At 42.8% G+C, this 13,093-nt stretch overlaps 1 protein-coding gene across 5 annotated transcripts in view; it reads right to left on the reverse strand.

Annotated features, from left to right (window-relative positions):
* LOC117727246 (disheveled-associated activator of morphogenesis 1-like) overlaps positions 1-13,093 on the reverse strand; it is a 43,753-nt gene that overhangs the window by 23,245 nt on the left and 7,415 nt on the right. Inside the window, exon 1 of one of the 5 annotated variants that reach the window (XM_034527430.1) lies at positions 6,580-6,953. The exons of the other annotated variants lie outside the window; for them this stretch is intronic. The gene's annotated coding sequence lies outside the window, so the exon portion shown is untranslated. Of the gene's footprint in view, positions 1-6,579; positions 6,954-13,093 lie in introns of those variants that run through there. 5 annotated transcript variants of the gene reach the window in all.

The following is a 13,093-nucleotide window of genomic DNA, read 5'->3' on the forward strand; positions in this document are numbered from 1 at the left end:
GACTGTGACATATTGAGACTCAGTGTTTGTACTGTAATTGTTAACCTGTGAGACCTGAGCAATAAACATTAGCCCCCGGAGGTTGTCTGTCAGGCGGTCAAGGCTCCCAACAAAGCAGAGGCCTGTTAGAACAAGAAGACATTCCTCTCATAGCCAGGTGAGCTTCGTGACCCTGAACAACACCCATACAACAACACCTTCCACTGTCACCTGCTCCAGTAGAGAAGAAACACGGATTACCTCAAATCCCAAAACAAGCATGTACAGCTCACGCAGTCAACCTGACCCGGAGCTGTCCGAGCAGTAGAAGTTAGCAGAATTAATGCTTATTTTCAGTAAGAATCCTTGTAGCAGGCGTGTTTGAAATGTGAACCAGTCTCCAAGTTGATGACGATGCCATGTAACAGCTGCACTTTACATAGTATAAATCCAGAATAATGTTTGTACTGACATAAATCAACTGGAGAAACACCATGACTTTTGTACGCTGCTTCTTACAGCACGAGGCATTCTTTTTGCGGTTCTTCATTCATACACATCCAGTAATTAAACCCCGCCCACCCACATCCACACAAACACTCTTTGTCAGTAGGAGATTTCTATCCTCGGACAGCCTCGTTGTTTTCGTGACCATGTGGTTTGGCGGGTGACCTGGAGTCGGTCCAGACTGTAAAGAGAGTCTCAGTGTTTGTAAAGCGAGTGTGACCTCTCTGCTAGAACCTGCACCAATGTCATGTCCGCTGGAGAAAAGGCAGAAGCAAGAGAGGAGCATCTAAAGCCAAAACACAGAGAAACGCTCATGTTACGAAACATGTGCGCAAAAAGGAACAGAGAGCAAGAATTTATAGAAGATCTGACACTCTTCATCCAGCTGGCTTCATTCTTCTTCTGTTCTCTTCTTGTTCTGTCCATTTTCTTTCCTTCAGCCTCCTCCACCGTTCAAGCTTACTTCAAGTTCTGTATTATTTGCCGGACGCCATCGACATTGATGGTGAACTATGGAGTGAAAATGATGGGTTTGATTTCTCCGGTCCTGCTCGGGTTCCTTGTGGAAAAGCCAATCTAACAGTGCAACAGAACTACTATAAGGTACATAGTCGTAATTGGCCAAAAAATTTACCGTTTGCTGAGTGAAATTTGGGGTATTGGTATGTTGAGGTACTGAAGGCAAGTTGTGCATTAAAACAGAAAGTGTGTTTCTAAACCAAAACAAATCCAAGTAAAAACATATAGTCTAATAGTAATTAAGTAGTCCGTCATAAAATAGCTGTTATAAAAATGTGACTTTTTGTCTATAATCTATAAATACTAACAGGTCCACTTAACGCTGGAGCAGGAATCCAACCTTGGAGAGAGACCACAGTGGACAGTAGTGTATTGAAAGCAGATGTGTGAAATACCTTCTTCTGCACCAGCTGGCATCTATCAGCAGCTTTTTGGCAAACTGAGATCTACTTAACATTTTTGATACCTACAACTGTTATGACTCAATCATCAGCAGCACTAATGTTGGTTGGGACAAGACGCAACAGGAAGAATCTCCTATATTTCCATTCGAATAGGAGTATTAGAGCAGTAACAATCAATACCAGGCGACAAGGTTGCTTCACCTCCATTTGTTTTGAGACGAGATAACGTAGGTCTCTCTTGGAGCTCTTAAGAAAGTCCTTGAGTGAGACCCCCTTCCTGCTCCAGGGACATTGTTATGCCCGGCCCTGACCTCTGACCTTTCTGTGCAGCAAGCAAATTACAAAAAATTGATAATGGAATCAATTAAGGGTCACGTTACTGTTATTATCATCCTGGCATTATGATATTCCTTTAACCCAAGACAAGCACAAATTAATTCATGCTTTGAATCGAACATAACAATATTAAATAAATCATGTCACGTGTTGTTTTGGGTTTAGCTGTAATGACGGAAAAAAAAAAAAAAACGTAAACGCTGTTATCCGACTGCTTTTGACTATAGCTGCAGCTGTGTTATAGCCAGAAAGGCATTTGGTGCTCAGAAGTTTAATCTTCTTTTCTGATTTAGGATTTGGGATGGATCAGACATGCAATTTGATTATCATCTCACCACAGGATTTTCAATGCGAAGGCAGCTCGGCATTGTAGGTGGTGCCGTTTCCTACTATGCGACTACACTGCATTACAGCACTGACAAAATAATAGTGTACTTATATTGAAAAGGAGCCACAGGAGTTCTTAGTTTGGGGATTTGCAGCGAGCTTTACTTTAGGAAACCCCCATGACTGTTGTGCACTGCATTTGGTCATTTATTTGGGATCAACTTGGACAGCTGCAAACAAAAAGGCTCAGGAGTCACACGGGGGAGCTGGTGCTAGTCCTTTCAGCGGAAAATCAATCAGCAACCTGTGAAACTCAAAACTGTGTTGACTCGAGTCCACCACAAATAGTAACAACAGTCAAACGTAATAAAACGGTCTCCATTTCTAAATGCAGCTGCAAGAACATGAAAACAGAAAAACCCAAATCTCTTTGCCTCAAAACCAACATTAATAACTGCTAACTGTGTTGTTTTTATTAAACGGTAGCTATTTGGCAATTATTTTCATGTTCCACATTGTCTGATTTCGCTACAGTACAAACGGCACAGTGGTGTCCAATTGTCTTGCACAGCTGGATGATGACAATTACTTAATGGCGGCCCAAGTACACAATGAATGAACTTGGACACACATCAGAAAACAAATGGGCTGAGACAGAAATGCTGACTGGCAGGTTAAGAGGAGATTAAAAATCGACCAGTCAGACATCAGAGAGCCGTCAGAACTGTGAAAGCAGCGCAGCTACAGGAGCTGCTTGTGCCCGTGTGCTCATGTGCACTTGTGCGTTACAGGGTTTGTGTGTCTAGATGTGACAAAGGCACATGGAGCATTAATGTCACATGGCTGAGGGAGCAGTGCTGAAGTGGCTCTCAGATTACTGGATTAACATACAGAGAGAGAGCGCAGAGAAATGGATAACAACACAGGGACAGACAACGGAAGCATTTCTTCCACCAGCTGACACACTTCACACTCAATGTCTCTCGTCTACATGGTCGACGGTTCACACATCGTCACATCTTGGGAGCACTTTGAAGTGGCGCCGGTTTGATTGTGACAAGGTTGCTGGAACTTTCAGGTGCTGGAACGCGATGCCTTTATTTTGGTGTGGTAGACATTCCAGTTTTTGCGCATGGATATACATATTAATTTAGAACAAGTCACAGTGTTTCTACTGAATGTTTGCTAAACCAAGATTATTATTGGCTGTGGAATTAACCAAACAATAACTAATAAGATCAAAAGCTTAAAAGAGACCTACCTAAACTTCATCACTAAGTGGAAGTTACTTTACAGTATTTTTGAGTAGAACCGACTATTCTAAGAGCTGATAAATAATGTATCCATCTATATCTGTTTTGTATACTTCTAAATTGAATACCTTTGGGTTTTATATGTGTGAAACCTTCAAAACATATGTCTCTGTACTGTTTTAGGCCAGCTGTAATATTCAACATGACGTGTAATGGTTCCCAGTGAGGCTAAATCATATTCTGTGCTCTGGTACCGACACACAGACACTGCAGTATCTGTTGGAACAGAAAGCAGGGACCTCCATCAGCCATATCACATTAAGCTAATCTAATTATTTTCCACATCCTTCCTCATTAAAAACAGACGTGCGGTCTTCACACGTTTCATCCACAGACTTTCAGCACGCAGTCAGTTTGTGATGACCGGCCTCAGTATCTCTCAACAGGCCTGTTTTCAACAGTAATGGTGAATTATCTGATCGGAAATAAGCATCAAACGGGAGTGGGAGATAAAGGCTGCGATCGGTGGAAGCTGACTAACTCCCCGTGTTCATGGTTCATGCCGAGGCCACAGCGGTATGCTATGAACAGAGGGCTGTGCGAACCCTGTGACGATGAACTAATGTTTGTCAATGAAGTTGTTGTGTCGCCTGGGAGAGATTCAATGACAGCCGAGTCAAATTTGTGGTGCCCTCTAGCTCATTACAAGTAAATCCTTAACGGGTGCTGCAATGATCTAAAAGCCTAGAGACCCACCGCGTGTTTGTTTAGACTCAAACACTTTAATGAGCGGTGTATTACAGTAACATGTCTGATTCATAGAGATACCGGTATCTCCCAAATAAATTTGTCAGGATAATTCACGAGACTGAATATTATCTAAAACTGCCTTAAAAAAGTAATTCAGCGGTATTCCCCTTTAAATCTTCCACGCATGAATAATAGCACAAAGCAACAAAAAAGAAAATTTACGTTTAGGATCGTGGGGAGTGTGCGGCTGAAATGTAGGGAGGACGGAGATTCAAAAGCGGGTTAAAGGCCGCGGCTCTTTCTGCAGGCAACGTTGTCAAACTCGTTCTGCAGACAAACTCCTCAAACCCCCACTCCTAACATGTTAGCATTCTTCCTCGGGTCAACCCTTCAAGTGGAGGTTAGACTCGGGGCAAAGAAGAAAACTTCTCAAAAAAGGCGACAATATGCTTGCCAGGGTTTTCGTCTTCGCCCACTGGGTTCAGTTTGTCAGCTTTGATTCAAAACAATGAAAAAAAATAAAAATAAAATAAAGAATAGTTTGGTTTAAAAATAGCCCGAGCAGCCTGTATCACGGCGCTACATTATAGTGAAAAATTATGTTGACATACTAGAAAACGTGCCTATTTCACAACAGCAGCTTCGATTTTTACGATCTGTGTTTTTCACAGGTTTGGGTCATAAATTACATGGTTGTTTTTCCTCAGCTATATTCATTCAGCATGCTTTGGTTATCAGAAAGAGAAACTGCTAATTTATTAAGAGCATCAATCACAACAGTGTTACTTACACCTCAGAAGATACTTCTTTACTTGCCAGGTGTTGCATGAAAAGATTGTGGAGTAGCTCGAGCTAATTAGAGTTAATTGCTAGTTATTATTATCAATTTAATGTAATTGTCTATCGAGACATATGATTTCATCATGACATGATAAGTCAATTATCATATTGAATTATTAACAATCAGAGATTTTTTTTTACACACACACACACACACACACACACACACACACACACACACACACACACAACACACACACACACACACACACACACACACACACACACACACACACCACACACACACACACACACACACACACACACACACACACACACACACACACATGAATGATAGAAAACTGGGAAATTAAAAAAGAACAGAAAAGTATGACCCTCAGGTGAGTTCAAAGTCCACATTTTATATCTGAACAACTGAAAAAAAAAAGAGCAGCAGCAGCCGTCACCATGAACAGTAAACACACAGCACACAGTCAATATTAGAGTCACAGATCTATTTAGTAAAACAGATAACCTCTCAGATCATCAATAATGGGGCGTGGAGAGGTTATAATCTCGGATACTCTGAGCTGCAGCTTGTCCTTTTAAAAATCCCTACGTCTTTCTCAGTTGCTATGGTAACCTGAGCGGAGGGTGACAAGCTGGGTGGCTGGGCCCCTTCCACCGCACATTACCCTCCTTTTTAAGCTGCTCTGGCTGTTTATAGGGGAGAAAATAGGATTGTCTCTCTAATTCAGCGGACAAAAAACAAATAACAAAACCATTAAGGATTACAGGGTAAAATCTAGCTTGCCTTCATTCAGCTGCACCATGAAATCCTGCAGCGCTACAAAGACTTGTCAGTCAGTTCTCTGTAATACATCAGACTGCATGGTATTTACATGCGATGCAGAGTATTCGTAGCCTCTCGAGAGAAGCTGAGGAAGAGAGAGTGGAACCTGAGGAGGATGGGCAGCGACAGGAAATGAGAGAGCTGATTGAGCAGCAGACCCCTCCTCTGCTCAAGGTGACTTTCCTTTACATTGACCTGATTATCTGCACTCCGCCCCACCTTCATGGAAAAAAGTATGCCATCCTCTCTCTCTTTCACACACACACACTGATCATGGGCTGCATTCGACAAACCACAGCGAGGAGCCGGTGGGAGGTAGCAGGCTGTGTAGCCTCTGTGCACGAACACATATTTCTACCATCACCTCACCCTATCTCCAGACCAGCCTTGTCATTACGGGGCATTCCCCGCATAGACAGGACAACTCTCTCACCAAGAAATCAGCCCCGAGGCTGATCGGAGCGCCCTGTCATCCTCCCCCCTCCCCCTCCGCCCTCCAGTTACTAGGGCAACACCATTTTTCCGAACCGACACCTCCTTATAAGACAGCCATGACAAAATCACCTACGTCTTGGTGAGAGGAATCCAGTCTGTGTCCCGGGGAGTGATAAAGCAAACCAGCAGCCCCCGACTCCCCCTCATCCACACACACACACACACACACACACACACACACACACACACACACACACACACACACACACACACACACACACACACACTGATAGCCTCGGACTATCTCCCGGTCACATGCAGTCCACACACACATTCCAATCAGCAGCCGGCTTCAGCTCCTGCACTGCTTTTCTCCTTATCCCTGCACTCATTTGATTACGGGCTGGAATAGGCAGATTCATTGAGCTCGTCTTACCCGGTCCAGGAGTGAGCTCGCCTCTGTTGCATTCCCTTGTTTATCCTCAACTCACTGCGGTATCCAACGTGCTGCACTGTCGACAGGAAAGCACAAACACACAGCTCGGCATTTCCTATGTCATCCACGCAGGTTCAAAGGCGTCGCTAACAAGCACCTTGACTCCCCCAGAGGCTGTTAAAAATCAGCCGAGAGGAAAAACCCAGTTAGGCGGGGGCAGTTTTTCTCTGACGGCACTGGGGGGCTAACGAGGGATGAACCAGCCATACGGCATGAGCTGTTGTTTGGGATCCTGCAAACAGTCAGCTGGCCGGGGGGAGAACTTCTCCTCAGGATCCCTAACCTCCTTCTCTCAGCCTCTCTCTGCAGAATGCAGTGGGGGCAGAGGGGACAGGCACAGATGTTGCTTGCACAAGGCCACACCCCTTTTCAACACTCCCAATCCTAATAGGATGCAGCTGAGCCGAGGCCGCCGCCCAGCACCCCCCTCCCCCCCTTCCCCTACTATAGACTGGCTTTGGACAACTTGTTTAGGGTTTGTTTGGAGAGGGCTTGTTTGGAGAGCTGCAGGAGGGAAACAAAGCTAAGGTGTAAAACGTGTGCGGTGTAAATGTGGCTGTTGAAAGGGAGGGAGATGGCTGATGAAGAAATGCTAAAAACAAGAACAAGCAACTTAAAACATTGCACGTATTCCATCCAAACAGTCTTGCAACGATTAGATAACAGACAAAGTATCCAGAGGATTTTAATCCAAACAATCCCAGACACATCGCACACAATAACACCATCAATAACTAGCATATGTCTGTCTCTGTGGAGTTGACCCTTTCCAACCTCACCACTGGGGAATTTTAAAATTAAAAAACAAACTTTTTTTTACCCCCAATTCCTAAATGTTGCAATACCTTAAAGTAAGATATATTTTACATGTGCGCTTTTATATACACACACACTCTACAGATGTTGTGCATTAACCGCTTTTCAATTAACTTTTCTTGGTCAAATACTGTTCATTGCACATGATTTAACATTCTCAACATAAAGCATCCATAAACATCCCGACATTGCAGAGTAGTGCTATTTTTTGGACTGTACCAAAGTGATGGAAATGTGTCAGGAATTTTTCTGCAGAGGATGCTCACCAAAAAGAAGCGCTTCGCTTGAAACAAATGTGCACGACGTTGTTGTCTCAAAGTTAAACTTTCATCTGTATCATATCAATAATTTAAGCTTACGAATGTTTTGATTCAGGTTCTTCAGGATTTGGATCAGTGTTGAAATTTGGTGGAATTTAAAAGGCTAGAGCTGTTATTTCAATGTGCCAAACACCTATTTAATAAACATGTAGGTAAATGTTGACATTGGAGCTGTTAAATACACAATGATAAAAGACTCAGGGTCAGGGCATCCCTTCTGTTATGAAGAAGTTCATGATGTTACAGTCTTATTGAGACTATGGGAGCGGTGTTGATTAAACTCTTGAGGTCATTCTTAAGCTGAGAACATCCAAACTAATAACTACTTTGTCCTTGTTAATGCAGGAGACACGTTCTCATAAGAGAACAGAAGTTGTGTACCTGAGTCAGGCCCCTCAGGTGTCTAAGTAGGTGTTGACAGAGTAAATGTCGCCTATACGTCATTTACTTCCCGTTCTTGAGAAGTGAGTCAGTCGTTGCTGAAGGACGAGGCGTCATAGTGCTTTTGTTGTACATTTCTGTCAGGCAACACCGCTTTGTCCAATAGGCATCATCAGGAAATGTGGCAGAGAGATACAGAGGAGTATCAAATACGTTGTAACTGAGACCACAGATTCACACTACTCACCCAGCTAAGTCTGGACTCTGCCAAAAGGAAGTCACAAATCAAGCCTAAAAGCACATTTCTGACTTTTTTCCTGAACAGCTGTGAGTGTTCCATCAGCAACCCTCAGTATTAGAAATGCTGCCTTTTATAAAACAACACAAACCAACCACTTTCCATTAAGGATTACAGACCGTTATGGTCATTTTACATGTTTTTTGGGGGGTTTTAAAACTTCAAAAGATTTCAAACAGCTGCCAACGTGTAGAGTTGCCCGCAGCTTCAAGATTTCTGGATCCTTTCCAGTCACGGGTCACGCTAGTTGATACAAAACAATATCCGAAAGCGTTCTTTGATTTTAAATGGCCATAACTGAGACTGCTGTTGGATCAGAGAAACTGGGCCTGTGTGAAACAGTTTATCTCTGCAGGTCTGGTGTAGCAGACGTAAGTGGCGAGCCGAAGCCGGTGCAGTCATGAGCGTATAACAGTGGACGCTGTACGGTTCTGGGTAGCTGCCTCGATAAAGAATGTCATGCAGCTGGAACAACAGACCGGTCCTGTTCTCATGGAGGGCTTCTGTTCTGGTGGGACGTTTCATCCCTGTCAATAGGAGCCAGGACTGATGTTTTGGTGACCTCAAGGGAACCAGGTACATACAACAGGAAATGTATGTCACTCTGCGGGGTGATGACATATTCATAGACGGTGGCGTTGTCTCTGTGTTGTGTGGGAGGATTTTAAAATAAGACATCTGTGCCTTTGTGGTTGAATCAGAGAGTTTTATCTGTGCCAAGTCGTCGGTAACTGACAATTATCAAAGTCTCCAGAAGGGTGAGGTTACTCTGTGTCTCATATGTGTGTACTGTATTATCCAACCTCCCTAAAGATGCATGTGCACGATATGAGGACAATGTCATTGTTACCACAGGCAGAAGAGAAAATGGGCTACTCAAACTCGTAATATATATATATATATATATTTTCTTTCATTTAACACTTTTGCTACTACTACATATACAGCAGAATCAATCATGACAACCTCTTTTATTCCAGTGCGTTGCAAACGATTCAATCATGCTTTTGTGACATAACACATGACAACCTCTTCACTTCCAGGCTTTTGCGTAAATAGAAGAAGAAAACATCCTCTTCTACATCGACTCAAACAGAGATGTGTTTGTGTGAACCTTCTCTATCTTTAACCGCATTTCTCTGTTAATAATTAAGCTTGTAAGTGCAGATAAAACTCAACTTTACCCTCTCCTTTCTGGTTTTCAACAGTTTCCTGTTGCTGGTGGACATTTTGGATTTTGTGTCAGGCCAGCAATGTAAACAAAGAAAACATATATTAACATACATAAGTTTTGTATCGGGTATAGCCCCAAGCGCTTTGGATTTGAGCATTTATCTGCAAAGAGTAAAAAGTGGATGAACAATTTATGTATTTTGTGTATCTTTTGTAGCGGGTTAGCAAGCTATCCGGGCTAATCCATAAATTGTTTTAGGTAGAAGGACTAGTGTTCCCCTGTTCTGGCGCCCAACGCCTACCTTTAACGGGTTGAAGAGAAGCCTACGCTACAGTATATATGCAACAAGGCATAATAAATAAACAGAATCAAAATCACTAGCCGTCAACCCCAATGACAGATGCAACTACTCAAACCCAAATATTGCTTCATTGACAATATTGCATTATAATTGACAAGCATGAAATTAAAAGTTGAAAAGCTGCTGAAGCTTGGAAATCCGTTTGCAATGCACCGACTGTGGGACAAGTAAACGTGAAAATCTGATTGGCGGCAGACTGAGCGGTTCAGCTGTGAGTGTCACTGGTACTACTGGAAAGACAAGGACATTGGTGTCAATTGTTGTGCTCACAATGTGAACAAAATGGGGTCAAAAGCTAAAACACTGGAACTGATGGAGATAGTGGAAAAGAAAATGAAGTTTTGCGATGATAAGGATATTCTCAGCACAATCATGACTGACAGACCTTAAAATGAGATTTTAAAAAACTCTTTCTCCGACTGCAGCCAAGGAATGTGTGAAGGGGTAACGCTATATTATGGCTGGTATCATGTGGTGGAGGGGAACAGGGCTCCACCGTACATGCGTTTCATTTAGGGTGGGGTTATATCCATAAATTCCACCCATGCGGCCCTTCCCTTGCAGGAGACCCTAACATTCACAAATTAAATGCCAGGATTGAAAAAGGTCCGAGTGGTCTCTACCCACCCTCCTCTGGAAACCTTGTAATTATAGAAAGGTCCATCCCAGAAGACCACTTTCTGCATCCACTAATCTTTAGAACGCAGCCAAGCAACTGCAAACATGAAGAGGAAGCCCAAATAAGCATACAACACTTTACGGTTTAGACAATTAGATTAAAAGCAGACTTTAAAAACGGGCTTCTCAATAGTCATGGCTGGAGTGTCCACATTACCTTTTTTCTTATCTCACATAATCAGAACGAGTGAGAATCTATTTCCTGTAATCAGTGTCTTATATTAACTTTTTGATTCACTACCAAAAAGACTGGTGGATGATGATATTTTTCAGCGGACAAAATAATAAAATGGCATTTTTGTGCCACATTTACATTTGTTTCAGTACATTTCATTGAGTTAATAAGGTATTATGTTGAATACAAACTTAAGAGAAGACACCTCTTTTAGTAGCTAGTCTGTTTTGGTGCAAACATTTACCCGCCAAGTGCAGCGGATAGCCTTTCACAATTTACTCAGCAAACGGCCTGTAGTACAATAAAAGCATATACATAGTAAAAACATCACGAGTTTGGTCTGTTTTCTAGTAAAAAAAACAAACAGTTGATTCTTCCTTAAACAGACACTAATCTCTGTTTTAGAGTGCATATAAACACATGAAACAAATGTATAATATATTATGTAAAATGGTATAGAACGTGTAATTAACATGCAATTTCTACCTTTAAATAAACTTCCTAATTCCCAACCTGGAGAAGTGAAGGATACAAGGATAACACATGTTCTCAGTGGAGGTGGAAGGCACTGCTGCACACAAGTCCTGTGAAGCGAGTGGCTGCAGCTGCAGTGACCGTGCATGTAACGCATTGACAGAATGTGAGGGTTAAAAGGCTGTGGGCTTAACTGGTTGATCCCTCCAGATGTAGGCCAAGCTCACCGCGCCGAGAACTCAGCGGTTAACGATTTCAGCGGCGAGATAAGAGAAGAGGAGGCAGCATAATGCACCGAGTATTATGGCACAGGAAACATATAACAAACAAACAAATCAAACAGAGTTACGTTAATCCAACATAAGCCAATCAGTATCCAGTCTGCTCGGCAGGGGTGGAAGACGTGGCCGTTAGCTCATGTCACGCACGGATGCTCTGAGAATTAGCTCACCAGTCTCGATCCATGTGAAAAAAGGTCTGAGGTCTCTGCTTCAACTGTGACCGCCCTCCCAAGTGTGAGACGGACCGACACAGAGGCCAAGTATGAAAGCGAGCTACAGTTCGCGGCCATCTTGCATGAGTGGATGGCTGGGCTAAAAGCTGCTTATCTCAGAGTGTGTCATAATCTCAGCAGAGAGAGAGAGAGAGAGGGAAAAAAAAACAACAACCTGAGACCAGGACGAGCCAGAACAAAATATTAAAAGCAAAAGGAAATCTGCTGGGAACCCTAAACCAAGAGCTTGGCGGTGCAATGAAAAGTAAAACCAAAACACAAATAGCAGAAAAAAGGATGTTTGGGGACGTTAACAAGGACACCTGCTGTTTAACAGGATGGTACCTGACAGCCTGTGCCCCGTGGCCGACACAAACAACCCTGATATCGCTCTCATTCTCCTAAAAGCAGACGGATGGATAGAAATGTAAAACAACCACCCGAATGACACTTTACACTAAGCGCTAACTGATAGATGAACCAGTTGTTTCTAATGGATCACCTCTAGGTCATGACACTGGGAAAAGTATAACAAGTTACATAACGGCGAGAAAAGAAAGTAGTATGGACAATGGTGCCACTAAAAGCTGTAACACAATCACTCCAGAAGAACATTTAGCTGTTGATGCAGCTGGTTTTGTCTGACTGCATGGCTGTTTTGACGGCTTTTCGACAGCAATGTTATCACACAGATATGTTATACTGTGGGAACCTCGTCGCCTAGAACTCTGCCCAAAGAAACCAGGACACTTTCTGGTCCTGGAGGGGAAAAAAAAAAAGGCGGCTGCCGTGGCTCTCTTTCAGATGAAAAAAAAATTTATAAAAAATGATAATGTTTTCCTCCGGTGTCGATGTGCCGCATCAGTAAAGAATGAGGATAGCGGTGGCTGGGATGCATTACTTCCTTTAAGAAGTCACAAATGTGCATCAGGACAACAGAAACGACAAACAAACAAAAGGGCTCCTTTCTTAAACAATACCCCCGATTCTACAAATTCATTGAGAATGTGGATGACTGACATCCCCAGTTAATGGGAAAGAACATGAGCGTGGTAAGAATACCAGCAACACACGTCAGCTTGGGAGGCCTAGAGACAACACCACACACACAAACAGATATAAACTAATAAACCAAAGGCTGCATGTATTTCCATATTTTTATCTCAACTTTGCAGAGAGAGTTAACTCCATCCATGACTTTTGCCACACCTTTAGTCCCTTTGCTCCTCTTGAATTCATAAAGTCGCACCAATTCATGACTGACTGAAGATAAAAGATGCAACC

The sequence above is a fragment of the Cyclopterus lumpus genome, chromosome 24, assembly GCF_009769545.1.
Source record: "Cyclopterus lumpus isolate fCycLum1 chromosome 24, fCycLum1.pri, whole genome shotgun sequence".
Taxonomy (NCBI): domain Eukaryota; kingdom Metazoa; phylum Chordata; class Actinopteri; order Perciformes; family Cyclopteridae; genus Cyclopterus; species Cyclopterus lumpus.